The 12,294-nt window shown below is 42.1% G+C and overlaps 1 protein-coding gene across 5 annotated transcripts in view; it reads right to left on the minus strand.

Annotated features, from left to right (window-relative positions):
• RHOBTB1 (Rho related BTB domain containing 1) overlaps positions 1-12,294 on the minus strand; it is an 83,565-nt gene that overhangs the window by 8,700 nt on the left and 62,571 nt on the right. The gene's annotated exons all lie outside the window — the stretch shown is intronic.

Genomic DNA, 12,294 nt, shown 5'->3' on the forward strand with positions numbered 1-12,294 from the left:
TCTGCATAATCTATACTGGTTTTGTTGTTTTTACTGATCAGCACAATTTCTTCCACTTCTGCTAGTCATGGTGCAAGCAGGACCTATGCAGGTCACTGAAGCCCAGTAGTATAGTGACAAATTCAGAAGTGCAGGATCCCTTCCTGTTAGTCACAGCCACCACCATCTTTTTTTGCTGCTGGGTTGAGAATAAGATCCTTCTCCCACAACAACAGACATCCCTACTGAGAAGAGTCTTCTTAGTGGCTGATTCTCCTCCTTTCACTCTGATTGGCTCCAATCAGCAGGAAAGGACAAGGAAGCATGTTAGAAGACTCTTCTCAGTGGCGCACTCCCCTTTCATGCTGATTTGCTCATAGGATGCTCATAGGGAACCTGCTGGGACCCTGCTCTTTTACAAATTAAAGGGTCTAAGACCCCCTGAGACCCCAGACGACTGCACCCATGCTGAAGCCTTAGCCCAACCTTCCCCAACCTGGTGCTCTTCAGATATCTTTTATCTACAACTCCCATCAGCCTTAGCCAGCATGGCGAATGGTCAGAGATGATGGAGGTTGTAGTCCAAAACACAGGTTAGGCAAGACTGCTTAGCAGCCTCTGACCACTGGAGATCTTATTTAGCCATGCTTCGTGGATCTCAGCAGGCATTTCCCACATATTGTTAAGCATTTTTTTTTTGCAATATCAAGTGATTAAAAGTTGCTTTTTAAAGCAAATATTCTTAGGAAGCTAGATTTTGTGTTCTGTTCTTTATGCAACGGAAGAATCCATTTAAAAAACTATCCAAAACTACTATCATTCAGCTACTGCCCTCTTCTGTCCTGACCTGCACTATACTTCGCTGGGAGTGTTTTAGTTGTTGACAACAGCTGTTGTGTGCGCCATACTTCCATATGCTAATGCCACACTATTTGAAAGGTGTCCAGGGATGCTTCAAATACTGCCAATGGTAAACCATGATTTTGCAATGCCTCTTACAGAACTTAGCAATAGCTTTTTAAAATAAACAATAAATACACACACACATATATAGCATGAGTGGCACAGGAATTTGTGGCAGAAACAGGAGGCCACATAGGCTTGACTATGTTCTGCTTTTCAGAACTAGACTGCTAACTGCACTGTCACCAGGCTTGCTCAGGACACACATCTATATATCTGAAACCTATTTTTTTGTGTTCAAGCAGTAAGTCCTTCTGGAACATGAATGATTTTGGGACAGGTATTATTCTGGTATTAGGGGAACCTTTTCCTTCTGCAGCCCTGGCTCCATTCTGCCTGAGGACAAGCTACTATGAAGTCCAGTAGAGGTGACCCAGAAACTTGCACATTTTTATCAAATAGAGAGTGGCATAGCATGGCTAATATTAAGAACTTTAGTAGCAGAATGCCCTCATAAGGTACCCAAGAAAGAGTATCAGAGGCAAAGTCAGTGCTTTGATAGCAAAAGGTGTTTTTTCTGATCAAGTAAAATGAAAGACAGATTACAAAGCAAATTAGCGAAGGCTTGTCTCCAGTAGTGTAGCGGCAAATTCAGAAGTGCAGGGCCCCTTCACGATAGTCACATCCACGCCCCCTCCCACCCTTTTTTCTCCTGCTGGGTTGAGAATGAGATTCTTGTTAATGCCTTCTCCCACAACAGACATCCCTAGGAGCCAATCAACATGAAAGGGGAGAGTGTTAGCTACTGAGAAGAGTCTTAGTGGCTGATTCACCTCCTTTAACTGTGATTAGTTCCAAGCAGCAGAAAAGGACAAGGAAGCACGATAGAAGACTCTTTTCTGTGGCTAATATTCTCTCTTTTCATGCTGGTTAGCTCACAGGATGCTGGAGACAGAGGAACCCTGATGGGACCCTTGTCCCAAAAAAGTGAAGGGTGTAAGACCCACCCGAGTCCCCGGATGACTTCACCCCTGCTTGTCTCAGAGGAGAAAGGAAAAAGAAGAGAGGGGTCTGGTTTGCATATGTGGAGGAGTCACTATGAACCCAAGCAAAGAGTCAAGTGCGTGCATGGGTAGGAGGAGGGCTCCTGCTGAGTTTAGTTTTGCTTTAAAAAGCACTAAGCTTAGCATTATATAGGAACAAAGACTCTGGTTTGAAACAATGGTTAGTTGAACAAGCTAGCTTCATAACCTATAGCTTGAAGTTAGTTTGTTTAGCAACTGATAATAGTTTCTTTTACAAAAACCTTTGAACATACAATTAAAAAATATGTTAAAACATCATCAGCATAAAATCAGCAACACAGAAAATAGAAATGCCCAGAGTCTAAAAAGCAGTCAACCATGTTTTTCAAAAAACTGAAAGTCTGGGGAAAGAAAAACTTCTTCTCCTGGCACTAAAAAGACCACAATGTAAGTGTCCGGCAACCTCTCTGGGGAGGGCATTCCACAACTGGGGTGCCACTGTCAAAAATTTCCTTCCTTTGGCCACACTTCTCGCCTCATTTGATGGGGACACCCAGAGAAGCATCTCTGAAGATGTCCTTAGGGTCTAGGTAGGTATATATAGGAGGAAATGATCCTTCCAGTAACTTGACCACTGGTCATTTAGGGCTTTACAGATTAACACCAGCACACAGCACTTTTAACTGGGCCTGGAATTGGAACTGGATTGGAGGTCAGTGCAGATGGCAAAGCACTGGCACAGTTTGGCTCTATTGGCCAGCAAGGCTCTCTCTGTCTAGATAGGGTTACTGTTGATATATCAGCCTAAGCCAATAAAAGGCACTCCAAGGCACCAAGGCCACCATGCCTCTAGCAACAATGCTGGATCTAAGAGCACCACAAACTATGAACCTGACCCTTTAAGGAGAGTGCAAGCCTCCCCAAAACAGGTTAAAAACCAATCAGCTGGGTAGACAAACTATCAACTAATAGTACCTCTATCTGGTCTGGACCAAGTCTCAGTTTATTGGACCTTATCCAGTTCATTACTGCATCCAGTAATGGAATTTCAGTAACTGAAATGCTTGCTCTGGTATGGGAGTATTGTTTTCGAATTAATGTACACTAGAGCAGATGTGAGGAACCTTTGGCCTTCCAGAAGTTGCCAAACTACAACTCCCATCTTCCTTGGCCATTGGCCATGCTTGCTAGGCCTGACGGGCGTTGTAGTTCAGCAACATCTGGAGGGCTAAAGGTGTTGGGTGCTGTGAAGTGCACGTATTCCAAAAAGGCATGGACAGGGTTAAAAAGCACACTCTGGGGCTCAAGGACAGAGAGCAGACCGAAGGCTGCAGGTGGCTGGGCAGGAAAGCTGCCAAGGCTATAAAACTACCATGGAAACAGCTCAGGGTGTGGGGGGTGCATTTGATGTATGTGAAGGAGAGAGAAGCTCGTGTATCTGTGTATCTGCAAAAGACTATTGAATCAGTAAAAGATTCATCTTCACCACTTCTAGTGTACTGTCTCTATTCATTCCTGTCATACGCAGTGGCATTGCCCTGACAGGCAAGCCGCAATTTCAACAAAAGGTTCCCCACCCCTGCACTCAAGAGTAAATGAAACACTTTACATTGGGAAAGATTTCACATTATTTGATTAATTGTTGGATTGGCTCCCTAAACTATACTCCTAGCTATCTAAAAACAAAATATCTGAGTATCCTCTCATGCACCTCAACAATATGCTTTTCTCTGGCTTTTTAAATAAAAAAACAGACATTTGGGCACAAGCAGAGTGAAATAACTGAGCAGGAAACCCCCTCCCCAATAATAAAATAGTATTTCCTAGTGAATTTCAAAAGTTCTGTATAATTGCAAGGTATTACGTTCAGGATCTAATAAATGGCACAATCTGTGTTTCTTGAACATCTGTAGTCTCGCCCCACTCCCCACTTTTGAAACTGCTAACTTCTGAAAGCAGTTTATGAAACGACATTGGGATCTGCCATTCAAAGCAAAAAAAAAAAAGGGGGGGGAATCTGTCCATACCCTTTGGTGTGCCAGAAGCAGCTCTCTGGATTCCACCTTATATACTGGGTGGGTATGCCTGCCTGATGATTGCTTTACTAAATTCTTGCCTGAAGTGTTGACCATTACGAAAAATTGTGGTATAATCTACGCGAAGTTCAGTACTTCAACTCCCACAGCTTTCAATGGGAGATGTCAACAGCAGTTTATTACACATTACATTTCTTTTAATAGAAGACCCAGTCTTTTATCAATACAAATGAACCCCATCACAATTAACCAAACTTCCTTTTATAAAAACACTACGAAAGTTTTGTGCTGCTATACTAAAACTGACCACTTGGCTATTTTTGTTTGTTTGTCTTGACTGCATAGCACACATTTTATTTTCAGCAAGTCATCACCCTCTGTTGCCCAAAGCAATATATCCAGTAGGTATTTTCTTTTACATGGCATAATTCAAATGAGTGTAGCCTGAACTCCTTGTGCACCCACAGATCCTGAACTCCTTGTGCACCTACAGATGCATTAATTTCCATTTCAGGAGGCCCTTTTGCTAATTGTCTCATAAAGAACAGAGTTGGCATAGATCAAACCCTTAGGATGAAGGCTATTCACAGACAGCTTTAGGTTAAATCATGGACAGTCAGAGATATGAGCACATGGTGAAATCTTTTCCAACAAATCAAAAAACTTAAAAAAGCTTCACCTCAGCTTGACCATGCATACACTCGAGCAAGCATGAATGTACATTCATCATGAGCCAAATGCCTAAGGGGCGGAGGAGAATTCTAGACTATCAGGTGGAGAAAAATAATATGCAGACACAATATATACAATGTCAAGGGCACCACATTGCCATTTCTGGACTTTGCTTCTATATTAGCTCATTCTTGTCCTTAATATAAACACCATGTAGCTAAAAATAATTCAGAGATGCTCTCTGAGCTGCTGATTATTTTTCAGCACCTAGCAGTATGAGCTTTCCTAGGACAATTGCTTTCAGTAACTGTGTATTTGCTGCTACAACACTTAACTCTTCCAAACACATTTTTCCCAAATAAAAAGTGATTATGGCTAAGGATGCAGCCACCGGGCACTTTGTCCGCAGTGGGGAAAGAGGCCATCCCACAATCCCCCAATGGTATAAATATAACAGTGTTTTCTAAACTTCTGATAGTTAAGGCACATCGTTGTTTTCCTAAATTAAACTTGGAAGCACAGTTCACTTCAGTCCTGGAAGAAAGAATACCCAGACCACTGGTCATGCATGGATGCATCTGGAGCCCTTAAAAAATCATTCTAATGGCCCTCTGCATCAGAGGAAATGGAATAATCCTACTATACCCTAACACAGCACAACAGAATCACTTGCTCTTCCAGAATGGAAGAAGGGTGCACAACGAGAGCCTCAGAGTAGTCCCTAATTATTTCTTTCAGCACCCCAGCAGTTCTCTTTAAATCACAGTAGGGTGGTACAGCACAGTAACTTTGGAAATGACTGAAATATATGTCTGAGGCTTTAACGAGCGTCAAGAAGGAGGTTGTTTATTTATTTAAAATATTTATATCCTTTTCTAGTTCGTGACAGCCAGTGTGGTGTAGTGGTTAAGGTGTTGGATTACGACCTGGGAGACCAGGGTTCGAATCCCCACACAGCCATGAAGCTGACTGGGTGACCTTGGGCCACTCACTGCCTCTCAGCCTCAGAAGAAGGCAATGGTAAACCCCCTCTGAATACAGCTTACCATGAAAACCCGATTCAAAGGGTCGCCCATAAGTTGGAATCGACTTGAAGGCAGTCCATTTCCATTTTCCATTTCTAGTTTGTGACCTGCTCAAAGCAGCTTACCACCGAACATACAACAATAACTAATAACTTCCTTAACATGTGCCTTCCTCAATATGTGGGTTTGCCCCAAATGGCTGAGCCTGCCCAGCTGCCTGCTACTCATGGCCAACATGACTAAACCTGATAAATACGGAACAGGGCCCCCCTACTCCTTTGACACCCCTTTGACCATCTGATGACACCTTCCACAGAGCTAGTCATCAGTGAATGTGGGAATGAGGTACCAGTGAGAAGTGCTTGTTTGTTAGTTGGGATTGTGCTTGTTTCCTTGGAAGTACCTTCCTGTTCTCCCTTTGTCCCTTATACCATGCTCTATTTTTTAAAAAAATCTTTTATTCTATTTAGAACTGTGGCTTGGAGTGAGTCAGTGAAAAAACCAAGGAATTATTTCCCCTTCCTCTCCCCACCAGCTAAGCTACTTGGAGCTAAGGGCTCATCCATAATGTCATTTAATCTGCAATGTGTAAGACCCTTGTGTCTCCATTAATTCTCCCGCTTCCACATGATGCTGGCCTCTAATCACTGCCTTCCCACACTTTCCCCACCCTTAATCTGCAGTTTCTCATACCAGCTACACTGCGAAAAGGAGAGAAAAATCGATCTAAGAAGGCAGTCACAGTTGCTTTGCCTTGAACTATCTATCCTATGTGGGTGATTCTAACTCTACCTCGTTCCATGCCTCCTGTTTGGTTGGGTTTCAATTGGCTTCCTCATCCCTCTCCCGTCTGATCTGAGCCAATCACTAACACTCCCTGTGATGGGAGGGGAGGAAGGAGGCGGGAATTTATAAATAAAAAAGGGCACACCTACAAGTATGGATGAGGAAATAGTTTGATTGGAGTACAAAGAAAGTGCAAAGCAATAAGGTTTGGACTACCAGTAGACAATTCCAATAAAGAAAATGTGGATTTTAGTATGGTCTGAATGAGCCCTAAGATACACACCTTTTACTAAGAGAAGAGGAAAGCAAGCTGCCCTTGCCTACTCTGATGGGAGGGCTCTTGATGTCTGGAGCTCTAGACTTCCTCTCTGGCCAGAATCAGCAGGAAAAGAGAGATGGTGGCACAAATATACTTGAAATATTTTTTAAAAAAGCTTCTATTTTGAAACTATGGAGAAGCCATAGTTGGAGAAAGTTGTAGGCATAGCTTCTCCATAGTCTGTTTTTTAAAACTACAATTTTAAGAACTCCATCAAGGAAGGTGTGTGTAGTGCTTTAAAAAAGGGGAGAGGAGAGAGGTGTAAGACCTCAGGCCTACATGGGAGGATCTGCTACAAACCCTAGATAAAAGCTCTGTACCTTCGTTTAAAGGAGGCTCATGATGTTGACTGGTGAGGGAAAGACAGTCTATATATGGTCAGAGGTACTTTTCTTTATTGCTGTTTCTTTAAAGAAGGGGCATGGCCAAATGTGAGAGGGGGCTGTTCTACTGGGGTGCAATTAAAGGACTGAACTACAAAACCAAGACTAACAGTACCTTGAAAAGATGTTGCACTACTGAGAGACATTTACTGTGTACTTTCCAATATGAAAATACTCTTTAAACATTACCAATAAGATGTGGTCAATCAAGAGATCCATCTTTTCTGTGTTAAATGGCTCTGCACATCAAGGCCCCATGTTCATCATGGGATTAATTTCCAATTGTATCCTCAAGAAGTAGATAAAAGATTCACTGCAACCGAAGAGGCCTAACAAAACTGCTTTAACTCTGGTAATTTGACTTACCTACACAGCTAAATGTATTTAAAATATAATTCCTAAGGCCCTATTTAAAACCTTCAAGTACTTTCCTCATAAATCAGCCTGTTTTGTCAATGCAGTATATATTTTTGCTTTCTATTCTGGAGTGATACAAGAAAGGGAGGGATATCCAGAATTACATGGCAAGAAAATACTTCCAAGACTGAAGTCTTGGCATGTGCTGACTTGTTCTCCACCCAAAAGAAAAGAGAAGTGGCTGTATACCCCTCCCAAGAAATTATATAATTCACTAATAGGCAAAAAACTTTGCGGTTTAAGAACGTACCTATAACCCACAGACATTTCTATCAAACTTTAAAAAGCAGGGAAATTGGGCAGCTATAGTGAATGTACCAGGGGAACAGGTGACCTGACCTCCTCTCTGAGATATTGTTTGTTTGTTGTTGTTATGTGCCTTCAAGTCGATTACGACTTATGGTGACCCTATGAATCAGCGACCTCCAAGAGCATCTGTCATTGACCACCCTGTTCAGATCTTGTAAGTTCAGGTCTGTGGCTTCCTTTATGGAATCGATCCATCTCTTGTTTGGCCTTCCTCTTTTTCTACTCCCTTCTGTTTTTCCCAGCATTATGGTATTTTCTAGTGAATCATGTCTTCCCATTATATATCCAAAGTATGATAACCTCAGTTTCATCATTTTAGCTTCTTGTGACAGTTCTGGTTTAATTTGTTCTAACACCCAATTATTGGTCTTTTTCGCAGTCCATGGTATCTGCAACGCTCTCCTCCAACACCACATTTCAAATGAGTTGATTTTTCTCTTATCCGCTTTTTTCACTGTCCAGCTTTCACATCCATACATAGAGATCGGGAATACCATGGTCTGAATGATCCTGACTTTAGTGTTCAGTGATACATCTTTGCATTTGAGGACCTTTTCTAGTTCTCTCACAGCTGTCCTCCCCAGTCCTAACCTTCTTCTGATTCTTGACTATTGTCTCCATTTTGGTTAATGACTGTGCCGAGGTACAGTATTGATAATCCTTGACAAGTTCAATGTCCTTATTGTCAACTTTAAAGTCACATAAATCTTCTGTTGTCATTACTTTAGTCTTTTTGATGTTCAGCTGTAGTCCTGCTTTTGCGCTTTCCTCTTTAACTTTCATCAGCATTCGTTTCAAATCATTACTGGTTTCTGCTAGTAGTATGGTATTGTACTGCCCTACAAATTTGTAAAAATGCAAACACAACTTGGGTTGGTCTTTCACAGTCCAATCCACTTCCTGTGTAGCTTGGAAGAATTTGGTAACATGTGCCTCTGAGCATATGGTGAGTGGGGGCAACACCTGCCATCTCCAAAGATGGAGAATTACATTTTTGTATGTTTGTTGATGTTCTTACTTTGCTTCTTTCCTATGTTACTATTGTTTCTACAGAGAAGTTAATCTAGAAAATTTTATTTCCCTCATTATTCATCCTAGAAACCTGTATCAAATCTATTTTTTTATTAATTTCAAAGCCTTTTTATTGGTCATTGTCATATGATGGTGAAGACAGCCTTTTGTGTTTCCAATTGCAGGTAATGTTCTATTTCTATTTTGGGTGCAGTAACAGTTGAATCTGAAACTGCAGTTTGATGTAAAATCAGACTGATTACAATCAGACTGATATGTTGCTACTTAAGCAATCACTCTAGCTGTTGGAAAAAACAAACTTGGCCTACCCAAGATGTGTGTTTTCAGCCTGCTATGTTTAAACCACTTCATTTAAGGAAAGGTGGGCATGGTCAATTAAAAACATAGAGCACACCTAGAAATTTGCTAGAATATATTTCACCTCCCACTGTTTTATCTTGTGCAAACTGAGACACTCCTCATGTCCACTGGAGACTATTCTGCAGAATAGCGAGTGCTATTATTCCACAATTTTGGGGAGTTGTTTAGTGTATATTTTGCAAAGTGTTGCTGTGCTTCACACATTCACAGAAACAAAAGAAAATGATTTACTATAGGAAACGTCACTAAAATTGCAAAGTAAAAAAAAACATTTAAAGTGACCATCTGAACGGTATCAACTGTCTTAATATTGTTGCTTTCCCCCTGCTAAAACAAAATCAGCACAGCACCTGTCTTCTTTCTATTATTTGGGCTGATTGCAGGTGTTGCCACAACTCACCATATGCTCAGAGGCGCATGCCACCAAATTCTTCCAAGCTACACAGAAAGTGGATTGGCCTGTGAAAGACCAACCTAAATGGTGTTTGCAGTTTGACAAATTTGTAGGGCAGTACAATATCTCAGAAAGGAGGTCAGGTCTCCTGCTCCCCTGGCGCATTCACTATAGGTGCCCAATCTCCCTGCTTATTAAAGTTCAGTAGAAATATCTGTTGGCTATAGGTATGTTCTCAAACTGCAAGGTGTTTTGCCTATTGGTGAATTTCTCTGCTTTTTAATCTGTGAGCTAAGAAATGGGATCCTGTGCAAGTTTGCTGAGAATGGCTTGATCATTTGCATGCTTATTGAGTTCAGTGGGATTTACTCCCCTGCAATCATGCTTAGGATATATGAAACTGACCACAGGTGATGGGGCGGGGAGGAGGAGGAGGGAGGGGAGGAAGGGCAGAGGGGAGGAGGAGGAGGGGAGCAGGCAGGAAGGGGAGGAGAGAAGGGCAGGTTTGATCATTTGCATGCTTACTGAGTTCAAAGGGATTTACTCCCAAGCAATCATGGTTAGGATAGGTAAAACTGACCATGGGGGAGGAGAGGAGAGGGGAGCAGGAAGGAGGAGATTGGAAGGGGAGGAGCAAAGGAAGGGGGAGGGAAGGGGCAAAAGGGAGGTGATGGGTGGAAGGAGGAGGGGAGGGGAGGTTTGATCATTTGCATGCTTATTGAGTTCAGTGGAATTTACTCCTGTACAATCATGCTTAAGATTGGTAAAACTGACCATGGGGAGGGGAGGGGGAGAGGAAGGGAGAGGCAAAGGAGGAGAAGGGAGGGTGGGTTTGATCATTTGCATACTTTTTGAGTTCAATGTGATTTCTGTGCAATCATGTTTAGGATAGGTGAAGCTGACCTGGGGAGGGGGAGGGAGGGGAGGAGATTGGGTGGGCGGGCACTGGGCCCTTTCCTTTCCAAAATAAAACATTGTGAACAGTAGCATTGCTTTTCAGCCTTTTCGTCACCTTTTTATTCTACAGCAGGCACATGTAGCCTCCCACTCAAATTTAAACCAAAGCTGTTCCTGGCCACATCCACACCAGGCCATTATTTCACTTTGGACAGTCATGGCTTCTCTCAAACAATCCTGGGAAGTGTAGTTAGTGAAGGATGCTGAGAGTGGCTGGGAGATGCCCTGTTTCCCTCACAGACCATCAATCAGAGTGGCTGACTGTTAAACCACTCTGCCCACTGGAGCTCTATCAGGGGAATGAGAGTCTCCTCTCAGCACCCTTCACAAACAACACTTCCCAGGATTCTTTGGGGGAAGCCATGACTGTCTAAAGTGAAATCAAGGTCTGGTATGAGTGTAGCCCCCTGATCAGGCAAGCCCAGCAGCTGTGAGTCTGGCTTTTAGAACACTGACAGTTGGTTCTTACTGAGCATTCCCAATGTTATCACTGGCTTCAATGTAAAGTTTCTTAAATTAATTAAAAATCAGCCAGGCATTTTTTTTAACTTTTAAACTGCAGAAGATGAAGGTCAGAGTATGGGGCAAGGTCAGTAATAGGACTACAGATACTCAGTGAACTCGAATGATTTGTAATGAATTTCAACAGATTATGAGAACTTGTGACAGAAAAAAGTCAAAAAGGGGTCTGAATTTTTCTCTCTCTTTTTACACTTTGAACTCTACATTCTCTCTGACTGTTTAGTGTATCACCATGACAATTTAGAGGGTTGTTAAGCAAGCATTTCTGAGTTCAGGACTGTAAGTTTTGTAAGGTTTTGTTTTGAAATGAACTTATAGGAAATATCAGAATGGCATGGGGGGTATTTTCAATTTAACATTGCGGAATGCAAAAAATCCACACTGGCTGTATAATATTGCCTCACTCTCAAGCAAGGTACAGGGTACAGAGTCTGCAGTATTATTCTAATCGCAAGGGGATGGGTTGCCATTTTGCCTCATGTTCTAGACAGGCACATGTAAGTCTAGTGTCAGCATGCAGCATTCTTGGGTTACTGCCAAGGCACCAACAGGACCTTCCACATTGATACCTGCCTTTCTGTGGTCTACACCCTCAAAGATTTCATTTCAGTGGCCACCATTTTGTTTTCCCCACAATGCAGTGGCATTACATCGGACTGGGGGATGCAGGGGGGAGATGATGGCTGCCACAAAAACATGGTTCTCAGGTAGGGATGTACTGTACTAGAATTCCACCCAGTTCAGACTTGGTACTGCTTTTCCGTTAATCTGCTATTGTTGCAGATCCACGGCTATTTTCAGAAATGTTTTTTTTTTAAATCTGTGTCTAAAATGTTGATATTAATATCAATATTTTATTGATATTTCCTTCAATTAATCAATATTTCCTTTCCCAAATATTAATATTTTCCTTTCCAAATATTGACATTAATATCAGTATTTTTTTCCAAGGGGAGAGAAATGGATCGGTAAAAGCAGTGACATGTGGACAAAGAAAGAACTTGAATCAATACTAGTCTGCTAGGTCGACGGAATGCTTTCAAACTGGCAGCAGCCAACAGATCTCATCCCTACTCTCAGAAGCTCTGCCACTGCCTACAGCTAAAAAGAAAACAAAAATGGTGTGGGGGAGCCTGCACCTCCACCACACTGTAAGGTAAGCTCCCCATGAACCT

The sequence above is a fragment of the Rhineura floridana genome, chromosome 7, assembly GCF_030035675.1.
Source record: "Rhineura floridana isolate rRhiFlo1 chromosome 7, rRhiFlo1.hap2, whole genome shotgun sequence".
Classification (NCBI taxonomy): Eukaryota; Metazoa; Chordata; class Lepidosauria; order Squamata; family Rhineuridae; genus Rhineura; species Rhineura floridana.